The sequence below is a fragment of the Myotis brandtii genome, unplaced genomic scaffold (assembly GCF_000412655.1).
Source record: "Myotis brandtii unplaced genomic scaffold, ASM41265v1 scaffold389, whole genome shotgun sequence".
NCBI classification, from domain to species: domain Eukaryota; kingdom Metazoa; phylum Chordata; class Mammalia; order Chiroptera; family Vespertilionidae; genus Myotis; species Myotis brandtii.
This window is the reverse complement of record NW_005364914.1, coordinates 2,756,284-2,766,975: the sequence shown is the minus strand read 5'-3', so window position 1 is coordinate 2,766,975 and position 10,692 is coordinate 2,756,284. Positions and strand designations below refer to the sequence as shown.

General features: G+C 39.9%; 1 protein-coding gene across 1 annotated transcript in view; it reads left to right on the top strand.

Moving 5' to 3' along the window:
* The first annotated feature begins 1,053 nt into the window (after positions 1-1,053).
* MSRB3 (methionine sulfoxide reductase B3) overlaps positions 1,054-10,692 on the top strand; it is a 184,235-nt gene continuing 174,596 nt past the window's right edge. The window contains exon 1 of the mRNA XM_014544936.1: positions 1,054-1,076. The gene's annotated coding sequence lies outside the window, so the exon portion shown is untranslated. The remainder of the gene's footprint in view (positions 1,077-10,692) is intronic.

Here is a 10,692-nt window from a genome sequence, read left to right as displayed (position 1 = left end):
GGGCTCCGGCGGGCCCGGCTGGCACTTAACAGGCCAGGACCACACCGAACCCCGAGTTTGCCAGGTACTAGTTTTGTTTTGTTTTGAAGCGGAAAAAAGCATCGAAGTCTGTTTTTTAAGTTTTACCCTGCGCCAACTATTTCAAGGGGAACTATGGGAACGAAAGGTGCCATTCCGCTGTTTGGTGAGGACCATAGGCTATCAAGTGGGGCAGTTTTGAATTCTTAGAACAACCTTTAAGAATCGTTTTCTTTAAATCATGTGGCACATATCAGGGAGGAATTTTTTAAATATAAGGTTATTATAAAAGTTAATTATTTGAAAGCACCCATACAGAGTTTAAGGTAAATGTGAAAGCGCATGAATTTTATATTTGTGATCAGTATCTAGTTATCAGAGCTCGGTTCTTAGTTTTATCTGGCTTGAAGGAGCAGAAATTGTAAATCCTCAGAGTTGAGATTCCTTAGGAAATTTTAGTTTAGTTTTGTTTCTGCCACCCGTGGACTAAACTGTTGCAAATAAGATAGGGCTAACAAATAGGACTCATACGTTAGTGGGAAGCTGATTCTTAAGCTTAGGTTCTATTCAGCAGTCTTTGGCTAGCTCTTCATATTTTTCCATTTGCAGCATTGTTGGCAAAATAGATTTTAAAAGTTAGTTTTTTTCTATAAAAAGTCTTAAGGATTTATGTAACTTAGAAATTGTCAATTCAGATTAATGGGAGATTTAAAAAATATTTAACTTTTATTAAATGTGCAATTTAAAATATTTAAGTAATATCTATTTCATATTTGTTTCTGGTTAATATTGTTTTTCAAAAAGACCTACTTTTTATGAATTCATATTTTAGGAATACCTTTAATAGCACTTCTTGGGAAACACAACCAGTTCTAACCACATTGTATCAATGGTCTTCTAAAAAAAATACTGTGCTGCACCATAAATAGTGGATTGTGCAGGGAATAGATGTATGGTTTTTCCCCCTCAGTGATATGTTGACTTACCTAATACTGTTTACTGTAGTAAACAGCCCTTGAAGACCAAATCCACTGTTCTGTGGCCCCTTGCCAGCAATAGTGAGTATCAAGTTTATATCTAAATGATTTAAACATTTATTCTTTTAATTTTGGTCCCACCTGACATATCAATCTAATTTCTGGTGACTCTCATTAGGGCCTTATGTGCATGTCTCAAATTTTTTGTATTAAAATTAGAAGTATCTCTCTGCCATTTAGAATTTTGTCACAGTGCCTAAACTGCCTGTCTGCCAAGGTTGCAAGCATATATCATCTAGTTTTAATCCACACCCATTATTTGGCTTTTAAAGGTGCTTACTCTAATAACTTAACTAAAATGTTAACTCGTTAGGTTAGAAATCTTTACTCTTTTGCTAAAATCAAGTAACAAAATATCAAAAAATTATCCCACCAGTAGTTTTTATAGATTTTTCTAACACATTTACCCTTTTTTAAATTAAAAATAAATTTTCAACTATTAAAGAGCAACTTTAGTAAATAAAGTTGAAATAATGAGCCACATGCTTTTAGGTTCTATCATAATCCGGTCACAGTCCCTTTGATGTTATCTCACCTTTGTTACTTATTATAGTTAAGGATTTAGTTGATGAATTTGGTTCTGATGTTTAACTTTCTTCTCAGTAAAATGATGAAGTTGGACATAGTTCCCAAGTTCCTTCTAACCGCAGGATCCTATAATACTGTTTTTGTTTATAGAATCCTGCAGAGCCACCCACTACATTGATTCAGACATCTGATTGTCAACTCTGTCTTGCTATACATGTTAAACTGGTCTGCTTGTAGTCTGATGGGTGTTGGTCCAGGTTTAGGGGGCCCGGATCTGCCTCAGGAATGTCTTAATACCTGGCACATGCACACACCTGGACAGAGTTCCATAATATTAAGCTTCTGTGAATGTCTTCCTGATACCAGAAAGTTCTAGTTACATCACAGGGTAAATGCCTAACAGCTCTTTGGGGATAGTTAAGCCCAGGCCCTAAGATGGTTTGGTATTCAGTTTTGGAATTTGCATCCGGGTTAGGGATACCACTGGAGAGAACCCAAACCTTTCTATGATTGGGAGGACTGTGGCGTTTTTGTGTGAGCATTCCAGATGAAATGCCCTATATGGAATTTCACCTTATGATCATACCTCAGAGGAGGCTGATTTGGACTTACCCATCTGTGTTATTCAGAATTAAATTGGCTTTCAGTAGGAGGGTAATCAGATAGCTATTTATTTAATTTGCCAGCTGTTAGCATCTCTGTTTGCTGTACAGATATCTCAAGGCTTTTACTTGAATATTTCTGTTTTCTCTTTCCTGGGCATGATGGGTTTTACTTTTAAAATGCTCAGCACAATCCTGGGTCTCCGTTCACATATTCGTCTCTATAGCATATCAAAGTCATATTTATAACTTTTAAGGAAATACAAATAAAGAGAAAGAAAAGTATAGGAAAGGTAGACCATGAATGTGAATCAATCAATTGACTTTATGGGGGATTTTGGTTATTTCATTAGTTAAGCTTCTGCTGCAAGTAACAGAAATGAACTTGAACTAGTTTTAGGAAAAAGAAAGGAATTTGACGGGAGCCAAATGCAGACAGACCTTATTAGGTACCAGGGACTGGACAACCTGCAACTTTTCCAGTCTCTAGTCTTTGCCTTTCTTTGCTTCATTGTTCTCTATTTGCTGACCATTTTAGTTCTGCTTTTTTGTATTCATGGTTGAATGTGACTTCTCAGAGGCTCCTGAGTATTTACAGAGAGGCTTAATCATTTAGCCTTGATGCTGAACTGAGAGAAAGATGCCCTAGCTGGTTTGGCTCAGAGGATAGAGTGTCGGCCTGCAGACTGAAGGGTCCCGGGTTCGATTCCGGTCAAGGGCATGTACCTTGGTTGCGGGCACATCCCCAGTAGGGGGTGTGCAGGAGGCAGCTGATCGATGTTTCTAACTCTCTATCCTTCTCCCTTCCTCTCTGTAAAAAATCAATAAACATATTTTAAAAAAATAAATAAATAAACTGAGAGAAAGAACCTAGCAGACACAGTTTGGGTCAAATGGTTATTCTAGATTTTTTCCTAAAGTCTCTTTTAATTCTAGACTTCTTTATAGAATGCAGTATAAACATTTACATGGTTTATTTTACATTATTACCTTTTTTATTATGGGGTTATTAGTCCTTACAGTATATAATTTTTTCTTGATTGCAATGTGTGTGTAAAAGAGTGTGACGCTTTTCTGGGATCTTAGGATGTTAGATTGGTTCATTCATACTGCTAGACCAGCACTGAAGAGAAAGCCTGTGGGGAATAACGTGAGTGTAGCACCACATTCAAGAATTACGGCAGAGCTTGGGATCCATCTGAGTTGTGAAAATACTGCTTAACAACTAATCCATCCTGCAGATAATCATCTGCATAATTTAAGGAATCCACTAGATTAAAATGCTAAGCTCAAAAGCTCTTAAAAGTAAATTTATTAGATTTAGGCAAGATGGTGGCATACTCACATTCTCCCATAAGCACATCAAAATTACAACTAAACTACAGAACAACCATTATTCAGAACGACCTGACACCTCGCTGAATGGAAGTCTTACAACTAAGGACGTATAGTAGAAGCACATTGAGACTGGTAGGAGAGACAGAGATACAGAACAGGCTGGTCCCACACCCACATTTGGCGGATAAAAATCAGGAGGGATATCTTGGCTGAGGAGATCTCCACTGAGGAGTAAGGGGTCCGAACCTCACACCAGGCCCCCCAGCCCAGGGTTCCAGTACCAGGAAGAAAGTCCCTACAATTTCTGGCTGTAAATATCAGTAGGGATTGTGGCTGAGTGAGACAGAGTGCTTCTGGATTCCCAGGTGTTTCTCTTAAAGGGCCCACAAATGGCCTTACTTGGACTCACTTCCTCTGAGCTTCAGTGCTGAGGCAGAAGCTCGAAAGGTACCAGGGACATCCAAGGAGGAACTGAATTGTATGGCATTGGGGCCAGGGCTGGAAGGGCAGCTTTCTCCCAGACAGAAGTGCTGGCAGAGACCATTGTTCCTTTGCTAAATCCTACCCCCGTAGAGCCACAAGGCACCACATCTGAGTCTCCATCAACCTGGCTATCACTGGTAGCCCTGCCCTGGTAATTCCCTGAGACCCCACCCCACCCAACTTGTGGGCACACCCAACCTATTTCCAGTGGCATTTTCATATAAATGGCCTGTGTTGGCTTATGCTTCATTCACACTTTCCTAAAATCTCTCAAAACAAGCAGCATCTAGCTTTGGCATGCCCCTTACCTCTTGCTAAGTGGCCACAGGCCTGGCACTATTAGCAACTGGGCTTGGTTCACAGCTTGGCCTCTCCTGGGCACCTCAGAGACTGGCACAAGTAGCAGCCATCTGCAGATTGCTTTGTAGTTCATGCCCAGAGGCCCCAGGTAGAACAAAGTCTGCATTTGACCTTGGCCTGCTCCTCCCAGGAGGCTCCAGAGCCATTGCACCTAGTGGACAGCTTCAGACCATGTTGAAGCACCACCCAACCACCTCCACAAGTGACACACTCAAGGGGCAGACTTAGGAGGCACCAAAGTAAGTCCTGCTCTATAGAGTGGCCCCCTGAATAGCTGATCCTCCATGGTGGTCAAAGCCAGTCCTTACAGATGATGTGCCTGGGTGAAAACCCTCCCATTGACACGCCAGCAGTAATCAAAGCTCAACTACAACAGGAGGGTGTACATAACCCATATGGGGGATGTGGTGGGAGTGCACCAGGAGTGCCCAGCTCTGGTGAACAGGGTGGCTGTGCCACTGGACTCAACAGGACACCTACTACATTAGGCCACTCTACCAAGCCTGAGAGATGTAGCAGCTCTGCCTGATACATAGAGACAAACAGAAGGAGGCAGAGAAACATGCCCCAGATGCAGAGTTCAAAACACTGGTTATTAGGATGCTCAATGAACTTAGTGAGAACTTCAACAGCAAAAAGGACATGAAAACCATGAAAAAGAACAAGTCAGAAATGAAGGATACACTGAAATGAAGAATAATTTATAGAGAATCAACAGTAGAGTAGATAAAGCTGAGAATCAAACCAATAATTTGGAATATAAGGAAGCAAATGTCCAATCAGAATAGAGAGAAAAAAGAATCCAAAAAAAAATGAGGATAGTGTAAGGAGCCTCTGGGATAACTTTAAGTGTACCAAATTTTACATCATGGGGGTGTCAGAAGGCGAAGAGAGACAGCAAGAAATTGAAAACCTATTTGAAAAACTAATGTCAGAAAACATCCCTAACCTGGTGAAGGAAATAGACATACAAATTTTGGAGGCACAGAGAGATCCCAAAAAGATGAACCCAAAGAGGCCCACACCAAAACACATCATAATTAAAATGCAAAAAGGTTAAAAACAAAGAAAGAATCTTAAAAGCAGCAAGAGAAAAGCAGTTACCTACAAGGGTGCTCCCATAAGACTTAATCAGCTGATTTCTCAACAGAAACTATGCAGAACAGAAGGGATTGGTAAGAAATATTCAACATGATGAAAAACAAGGACCTACAACCAAAATTACTCAACAAAGCTATCATATAGAATTGAAGGACAGATGAAGAGCTTCCCAGATAAGAAAAAGTTAAAGAAGTTCACCACCACCAAACCAGTATTACTTGAAATGTTAAAGAGTCTTCTTGAAGAAGAAGAAGAATATGAACAATGAAATGGCAATAAATACATATTTATCAACAATTGAATCTAAAAAACAAAATAAATGAACAAGCAGAACAGAAACAGGCTTATAGATACAGAGAACATTTTGATTGTTGCCAGATGGGAGGGATGTTGGAGGGATGGGTGAAAAAGGTGAAGGGATTAAAAAGCACAAATTGGTAGTTACAGAATAGTCATTGGGATGTACAGCATAGTGAATATAGTCAATAATCTAACAAGTATGATGGTGTCAAATGGGCATGAGATATACCAGTATTGGGATGATCACTTAGTAAGTTACATAATGTCTAATCACTGGGGTGTACACCTGAAACTAATATAATATTGTATGTCAACTGTAATTGAAAAATAAAAGGAAGGAGACTTGACTTGGGGTGGTGAACACACAATACAATATAGAAATGTATTATGGAAATGTACACCTGAAACCTATATAATTTTATTAACCAATTTCACCCCAATAAATTCAATTAAAAATAAAAATAAAATGTGATTTAAAAATCAGTAAATTCATTAAAACAAATTGTGATAATCAGAGACATTCAAAATAGGTTAGGGACGAAGAGTTAATCATTTATTTTAATATTTCTCTCACATATCAAGAATTTTCCATCTTTACCTTTCCTTTACAGTATTTCTGCTGCGTGGAATAATTTTCTGTCATAATCTATTGAAATGCTTAAGTCCTGGTCACATGGTATTTTGTGAAACTTTATCGTTTAGAATTTGTCATTTCCTTTTGCTTCTGAGACATTTTGTGCCTTGATTGGAACACTATTTTACCATCTTGCATTGTAAAGTCTGTATGTAGTCATCTTCTTCACTGTACTGTAAGTTCTATTAGATTAATATTTCATCTAGGAGAATTCTGATAGGCTCTTAGGATCCATTGTCCCAGGTATAATGATTCCAGCTTTTTCAAATATTCTGAAGCTTTTATGAAATCCTGCAATGTCACCACCTTCCTTTGACATTGGAGCTCAGTCACACTGCTCTCCTTTCTCAGTCCTTGTCTATTTTCTAGATTTTACAGGCTTTCCATGAATATCCTAATATCCTGTGTGAGGATTGAATAAATAGAATAATAGCATGTTTTCCTGTAATCTGAGATGGCATGGGGAAGGAGAGTATAGCAAACTCATGTGGAAGTGAACGTTGGAGTCTGCAGCAAGCAAGCCTCGTGCTCGCTTCAGTGCCTGGCTGCCGGCTGCCATCTTGGCTGACAGTTAATTTGCATATACTCACTGATTAGCCAATGAAAAGGGTAGCGGTCGTACGCCAATTACCATGTTTCTCTTTTATTAATGTAGATTTCTCTCACATATCTAGAATTTTCCATCTTTACCTTTCCTTTACAGTATTTCTGCTGCGTGGAATAATTTTCTGTCATAATCTATTGAAATGCTTAAGTCCTGGTCACATGGTATTTTGTGAAACTTTATCGTTTAGAATTTGTCATTTCCTTTTGCTTCTAAGACATTTTGTGCCTTGATTGGAACACTATTTTACCATCTTGCGTTGTAAAGTCTGTATGTAGTCATCTTCTTCACTGTACTGTAAGTTCTATTAGATTAATATTTCATCTAGGAGAATTCTGATAGGCTCTTAGGATCCATTGTCCCAGGTATAATGATTCCAGCTTTTTCAAATATTCTGAAGCTTTTATGAAATCCTGCAATGTCACCACCTTCCTTTGACATTGGAGCTCAGTCACACTGCTCTCCTTTCTCAGTCCTTGTCTATTTTCTAGATTTTACAGGCTTTCCATGAATATCCTAATATCCTGTGTGAGGATTGAATAAATAGAATAATAGCATGTTTTCCTGTAATCTGAGATGGCATGGGGAAGGAGAGTATAGCAAACTCATGTGGAAGAAAAGCAACTTTTGTTGAGCACCCAATATTTAGATCATATAGAAAGGTAGGTATAGAAGAAAAAAAATAGAGCATATATGAAGGGGAAATAAAAATGCCATAAGATATCTGGCTGTTAATTTTGTAGCCTGCTACATTGCCAAATTCATTTATTAAATCTAATAGTTTTTTAATGAATTTTCTATGTGTAACATGTTATCTGTGAATAATGACAGTTTTACTTTCTTCTTTCCAATTTGGATGCCTTTTATTTTTTCTTCTTGTCTGATCACTATGGCTAGAACTTCAGTACTATGTTGAATAAGAGTGGTGAAAGCAGACATCCCTGTCTTGTTCCTGTTCTTAGGAGAAATGTTTTTAGTTTTTGCCCATTGCATATGCTGTTGGCTATAGGTTTGTCATATATGGCCGTTATTATGTTGATTTATGACCTTTCTATTTCCACTTTGCTGAGAGTTTTTATCAAAAAAAGGATGTTGATTTTGTCAAATGCTTTTTCTGCATCAATTGATATGATCATGTGATTTTTGTCTTGCAATCAGTTTATGAGATGTATCACATTTATTGACTTGCGAATATTGTACCAGCCTTGTATCCCTGCAATAAATCCCACTTGGTCATGGTGTATGAACTTTTTAATGTATTACTGGATCCTCTTTGCTAATATTTTATTGAGGATTTTAGTATCTATGTTTGTCAGGAGTATTGGCCTGTAATTATTTCTTTCTTTCTTTGTTTGTTTCTTTGTTTCTTTCTTTAAAAATTAAATCTTTATTGTTCAGATTATTACAGTTGTTCCTCTTTTTTCTCCCCATAGCTTCCCTCCACCCAGTTCCCACCCCACCCTCTGCCCTTACCCTCCCCCACTATCCTCATCCATAGGTGTACGATTTTTGTCCAGTCTCTTCCCACACCCCCCACAAGCCTTTCCCCCCTGAGAATAGTCAGTCCACTCCCTTTCTATGCCCCTGATTCTATTATATTCACCAGTTTATTCTGTTCATCAGATTATTTATTCACTTGATTTTTAGATTCACTTGTTGATGTGTATTTGTTGTTCATAATTTGTATCTTTACCTTTTTCTTCTTCTTCCTCTTCTTAAAGGATACCTTTCAGCATTTCATATAATACTGGTTTGGTGGTGATGAACTCCTTTAGCTTTTCCTTATCTGTGAAGCTCTTTATCTGACCTTCAATTCTGAATGATAGCTTTGCTGGATAAAGTAATCTTGGTTGTAGGTTCTTGCTATTCATCACTTTGAATATTTCTTGCCACTCCCTTCTGGCCTGCAAAGTTTCTGTTGAGAAATCAGCTGACAGTCGTATGGGTACTCCCTTATAGGTAACTGACTTTTTTTCTCTTGCTGCTTTTAAGATTCTCTCTTTGTCTTTTGCTCTTGGCATTTTAATTATGATGTGTCTTGGTGTGGTCCTCTTTGGATTCCTTTTGTTTGGGGTTCTCTGCGCTTCCTGGACTTGTAAGTCTATTTCTTTCACCAGGTAGGGGAAGTTTTCTGTCATTATTTCTTCAAATAGGTTTTCAATATCTTGCTCTCTCTCATCTTCTGGTACCCCTATAATTCTGATGTTGGTACGTTTGAAGCTGTCCCAGAGGCTCCTTACACTATCTTCGTATTTTTGGGTTCTTTTTTCATTTTGCTTTTCCGGTTGGGTGTTTCTCGCTTCTTCGCATTTCGAATCTTTGACTTGATTCTTGCGCTCCTCTGGTCTGCTGTTGGGAGTCTGTATAATATTCTTTATTTCAGTCAGTGTATGCTTACTTTCTAGATGGTCCTTTATCACACCATCGAGGGTCTCATTAGATTTCCTGTACATCTCATCAAGTTTATCGACAGACTCTAGAAGCCTCTTGAGAGACCTCAAAAGTGTGGTTCTGAACTCAATATCCTCCCTTGATAGTTTTGTCCTGTTTCTTTGTCTCCGCATTTTTTACGCTTTCTTGGTACACCCCCTAGTGGTCTTTGTGCGCAGTCTTGTTCTAGTTGAGCCTTGACTGTTGTAGTTAATACTAGAGGGATTTGACCACCAGGCCGACTGGCTGTGTGAATCAGCTGTGTCTGCCGCGGAAAACTTCTGTCCTCTGGGGAGGTGCTAATCTAGCCTTTGCCTGAGGCGATCCGGCAAATGGCTCTGCGCAGGGCTTGGGCGGGGCGGGCTCAACAGGGCGGGCGGAGGGAGCGGTTATAGCCCCTCTCAGTCCCGTTCCCAGAGGCTCTGCTTCTCAGAACCCCAGGAACCGCTGCAAACCTCAGAGAGAAAGCTGCCTTCCAACTGATGCCAGACACTCCCACTTCTCCCGTTTGAGTCCCCAGCGATTCGCCCGTATCTGGAGCTCAGAGTCTGAGACTCCCCCCTGACCGAAAACGACAACCGCGCTCTCAGCCACCAGCCCGCTTTGCGCGCGCACCTCCGCACCTGAGTATTTTCCACACTGCGCCTCCTCTGAGCCTCGGTGTGCTGTTATTTTTCCTTCTAGTTGAAGAGTCTCTCCTCAGCCAGCCTTCCTGTGGTTCTGGGTGATGTCCGTTCCGTCTTTTAGTTGTATTTTTGAAGTGGTTGTTTGCGGCAGCAGTCTCCGGTGTTTACCTATGCCGCCATCTTGGTCTCTCAATCTAGAAGATTCTTAAGTAACATTATAACCGTGGTTTTGAACTCTATATCCAGTAGTTTGCTGTCCTCCATTTCTGTCATTTGTGACCTGTTTCTTTGTCTCCGCATTTTGGCTGCTTCCCTGTGTTGATAGAGTGGCTTTCTGTGCTAGGTATCCTATAGGGCCCAGTGGCTCAGCCTCCCCAATTACCTGAGGTGGACACTCTTGGTGCACCCCCTGGTGGGCTTTGTGCACAGTCTTGTTGTAGTTAAGCCTTGATTGTTGTAGGTATCACTGGGAGGAATTGACCTCCAGGCCAATTGGCTGTGAGAATCAGCTGTGGTTATGGTGGGAGAACTTCTGTGCTGGAGACACCCCTCTGGGGCAAGACTTGCTTCAATGGGGCTTTGGTGCTCACTGAGTCTGCCCCCTGAGTGTGTCCTTTATGGTTCCACGGAG